A 5,153-nucleotide genomic window follows, 5' to 3' on the forward strand; every position below is an offset into this window, starting at 1 on the left:
GTTGATACTAAGACTACATTCTCAGAATGAATAAATAATATAAGACAGTTGAGTGTCTTTATGTTGTGTAAGAAATAAAAGTATTGACAAAAACTATAAAAATCAGAAAGATTAAGAAAGTTAAATAAACAAAGCAAAATGTCTACCAGTTGAATGATAAGACAACATTCTTAGACTGAATGAATAATATAAAGTAGTTGAGTACTTTGTGTGAAAAATTAAAGTGTAGACAAAAACTATAGAAAGTGAAAGGAACAAGATAAAATGAAAAGTGTAGAAAGACAAAATGTTTACCAGTTGAATGATAAGACAACATTCTTAGACTGAATGAATGATACAAAGCAGTTGAGTGCCTTGTGTGAAAAATTGAAGTGTAGACAAAAACTATAGAAATTAAAAGGAATAAGATAAAATGAAAGTATGAAAAGAAAAAATATATCTAGTGTAGTTGAATGCAGAGACAATATTCAGAATGAATAACATAGAAAAGTTGACAGTTTCTATGTGAGAAATGGAGATATAGACAACAAATATAAGTGGGAAGAACAAGATAGTAAGAGAGTATAAACAAACTGAAACATTCAGCAGTTGAATAATAAGACAAAACAGGTAACAGTTTCTATATGAGACTGAACAACTACAAGCTCATATTGCTCTCTGTCTCAGAGAACAGAGTGCTCACTTATAGCACTGCACAATTCAACAAGTAGCCAGTGATACACTACAGCTTCATAATTGTCTGTACCCTCCCTTCTTATCAGCTCTATCAGATATGATAAAGGGGCAACAGCTATCCTGCCACATGTTACAAATCAAATCTGTCCCTGTGTAGCAAGTACTGATGCTACTAATGGGTGTTCTGTTGATGTGGCACTCCTACTGTTTTGGACAGATACGTATTTGTGATCCTCATTATCTACAAATTTTATCTGATACTATAAAGTGTAGTTATTAGTGTATGTGTGAGATGTGTAAGTGTACAAGAACAAACTGTCATTTCCCCTCTTTCTGGTGGTATGTAAGGTACACCTGTTATTGTACAAACTAATAGGTTGCATCTAGTAGTCTTTGTATCAAAATCAATATTGTCTAGAGGAAGTGTTCTTGAGAAGCTCTATACAACACTCTGAAACAAGTCTGGATGAGGGATACTGGTTCCTTTAAGAAAGTCAAAAACAATGTTGTGTACAAGTTCTGATACAGACACTGTACCAAGCTCTCTTGCTAGTGTTGCACAATTGTCCCTCTGAGTATGTGTATAGACAGTAACAGAAAGCAAGCCTTGAAGGTTGTTAACATCAGTAATGTGTGATACATAGTATACTGTAATCAAAGTGTCTGAGCCTCCTTCCACTCCACACACAGCCTGTCAAGTCAAGCCTTTAGACAATTGTTATATAAATAATAAGGCACATACCTTTCCAAAACTAAATTGTGGGGAAGAAGGCACATCCAAGCCCTTGAGTGGCAAACAAGGCATGTTCAAGCCCTCAAGGAGTGTGTCCCATTCAGAATGTCTGAGGTCTTGTGGGCTAAGGATAGCTTACAATAGTATGTTGTATACAATAAAATTGTGAGATTCAATTGTACAATTCTCATAGCTTGCAGCCTGAAAGAGGAATTAGAATTTAGCATAAGAGAATGTATACAACTTACCTGTGATTGCATGTATGAACTGAAATACTTCTGGAATGGACTGGGGTTGCCTGATGGACCCATGTCTTTCTATCTTTGTAGGTCATTGTGGATTTCAGGATACCAAGTTCTGATGAATTCCTTGTGTAGAGATTGAAAGTCACAATTGTTGTATGTTATCTGTAGCACACACAGACTCAAGGGGCCTAGTCTAAGCTTGTTCAAGACCATCAATAATGTTAAGGCTCCTAGTACCTTTAGCTTTTTAAGCCTTTCAGTAGGTACATGTGCTACAGTACTCTCAGTAGTAATTGTCTTCAGAGAGCAATAATCTGTAGCAAGTCTCTTGAACCAAAGTGCTTCCTGAGCAACATACTTTGACATTACTAAAAACAAGGCCTTGACCTCTAGGCCAGGCCCAAGTGTCACAATAGATCTGTCCTAGCAAACTCTGTATATGTAGATTAGTTTAGTTTAATCAATCAGTTTAGGTGACTCACACTTGGACTGTTCTCAGAGGTGCCAAAAGTTTGCTATAGTTACACAATGTAACACACTCCTCTATAGTCTCAATTAGCTTGTCTGCCAGATCTTGTACACTTGTGCTACACAGTAACAATTCCTCAGTATTACCAGTTAGGAATCCAACAGCTTTATACACTTGAGCTGAGAAATCTTCCATTTCAAAACTGAAGCTATCCTCATTGTGTAGTAGAGTCTACAGATGCTCCCACAATATAGGAGGAAGTACATTTGAAGGTGATGCAAAGGAAACATAGTTGGGTGGATTCTCCTGACAGAGTAACAAGGGTCTCTGGAAGCAAACCTACCTTACTGAATGAGGTGGCAGGGTACAACAAAGAGTCTGAGAAGGTTGAATAGGGCTTGCTAGGACTGTTAGAATCTCAACATTCTAAGAATGATACATTAGGGTTGGATAATAATACAAGCTTGCTACTAACTTACAGGAAGATGATTGTCTGTTACATCAGGCAAAGTCTCAGTGTGACCATTCTTAGTACTAGTATGAGTAGTACAGAAGCATTCAACTTCTATAACTGTGGCTACAGATGGCTGATCTTCCTCAAGACCTTTAAAAAAACATTCTGCAACACAATCATGTAGAGTACTGTCCTGCTTAACTTTAAGAGGCTTGGCAGCAACAACTGGAATTGAAGAATATTCAGTATTTACAACTAAGTAGGTAACATCCTGACACACTAGTGAACACAACAAAGCAATTATTTTCTAACACAATGTCAGGTATTACAAACCTGTTATACATGCCTAATAGATCCAAAACAGTCCAACTCAGATCAACTAGGCTGCACTTAAGGTGTAAGGGCACTACAGAGGTAACCTGTGTAAGAGTACAATCATGTATTTTTAACAGCTTTAGAGGTAATGTCTTATGTGGTTCATACATACTTAGTGGCTAAGAAAAGACATATTTGTGCTCCCTTTCCATCTCTAAAGCTATGTCTTGAATGACTTGAGAAACAAGCATGTTTTGAGGGACAGTCATTTTGAACAGAAGTCCATAGTTTCACAGTTTTACATTGAATGTATTCTAAAGGAAATTGTATAGAAGACAGAATTGTGTGCCTGTATTCTGTAGTGCAAGTCAGCTTCAGTGTACTCTGTTTCAATGAAGAATGGGGGAAATGTCTTATACAACAGGGGTAAACCTTAACTGTAAGGCAAGTAGATGTTCTTCCATCATCTGTAATTTCTAAACAATCTGTCATTTTAGGAGAGTGTATGAGTAGAATGTTCCTAATTGTTAGTATCAGCCTAACTAGAGACCCCCTTCTTGTACCATGCCTTAGTTGAGGAGCTACTCTTGGAATTGTTTGTCCAGCAGACAATTGCCTAGCCTTGTTTACTGTTCTTATATTAAGGTTATGTCTAATGTGTAATAAATCAGGAGGTGGTTCTAGCACAAGTTGTCCTAGTTGTAGGGAGGGGGGCAGTGTACTAGTTGGAAGTAAGAGTGACTGAGGTGAACCTGTATACAGGTGGGTGTTGTAGGATGCAGATACAGACTGGCTTGATATTCCTGAGCATACAGTACTGTAGGAATGTAGGATTTGTAACAGAACCCTAGCACTTTAGTACCTCTCTAGCACAGGTTTAACAGGTGGCTCCTGAGTAGACACAGTAGGAAGAACTTCATTCATAGTATCAACAGAGGAACTTGACAGTTCTGGTAGAGTGAGATTGTTTTACAATGTAAGTTGCTATACATACACAAGTAGCTCACTACTGTAGCACAGTGCCTTACTCATTGTGTGTTTGAGGAAAAGATATGAGGGGTGTAGCCTGTATAGCAACTGTTCTCAACCTTTTATACATACTATTTGTCTGACACAGTCCTGCCCAAAGTTTTCTCACAAGTATTAAAGGGATGAGAGATTGCTGACCTGATAGAGTGAACATGTTTCCCTTTCTCAATCTAGGTACTATTAATCAGCCACTTACTCCTCCTGATTACAACACACTAACAACTGTCAATTGGCCACCAGCAGTTATCATTATTTAGGACTGGAAAACATTCTTCACAGACAAGCATTATGTTACAGAGGCAAATCCAATTGTTATTGGTTCAATTGATATTTGGAGTGCATTTCTGAAAGGGAACAAGAGTTCCTTTTCCTTTGTTGTGTCCTAGAGCAGCAAGCCTAAGGAATTGATTAAACATTGCAGAAATACACCCAGTACTCAATACTTTATAAATTATAGAGTCTGCTCTAGTCAGTAGTAGTAAGAATGTTAGCAAATGTCATCTCCCAGGGAGTGTAATGTTACTGTTGACAGGAAATTAGACACTTACAAGAGGAACAAATAAATGTTTTCTTGTAAACTTGTAATAGAACACAGTGTTTCAGGTAATATAAATAAACAATCTTGCTTACTTGTACACTTCTTGCCACCCCTAGCAGAGTGATACTTGCATAATGGAATTTAAATGATACACATTACAACATCAGGTCTCTACAATATAGTATTACCCAATTTGCATTGAGTGGCTCATCAAAGAACAGTTTCTGGCCTGAGCTTGATTGACTCAAGCTAGCATATTAGAGCATGTCTTGTTTACAATCCAACCAGTAGCCTATACACTCATCATTCATTCTCTTTCTAGCACTACTCAATTACTTTAGTTAGTGAACTGCTGTTCAAAGTTGCTAGTATCAGTAGCAAGGCAGAAATTGGAGAAGAAGAAGAGTTGAAATGAATACAGCAGATACATCTTACAAGGCACTTAGGGATGTGCTTAGTAAAGAAAGTCAAGATTGCATTCTTACAGCTTTGTATATTGTTTGCCATGATGCTGTCAGTACAGTCAGACAGCCTCATCAGGAAAAAGTCTTAAGGCTGATATTACCTTATAAACATATAAATTATATAAAATTTCTAAAAAATATAAAAGACCATATATCCAACCTCTCAAAATGAGAAAATTATAAAAAGCTATATAAAACACAAAAAGGTATGTACATATTGTCAAAATGATT

The sequence above is a fragment of the Fomitiporia mediterranea genome (assembly GCF_000271605.1).
Source record: "Fomitiporia mediterranea MF3/22 unplaced genomic scaffold FOMMEscaffold_2, whole genome shotgun sequence".
Taxonomy (NCBI): domain Eukaryota; kingdom Fungi; phylum Basidiomycota; class Agaricomycetes; order Hymenochaetales; family Hymenochaetaceae; genus Fomitiporia; species Fomitiporia mediterranea.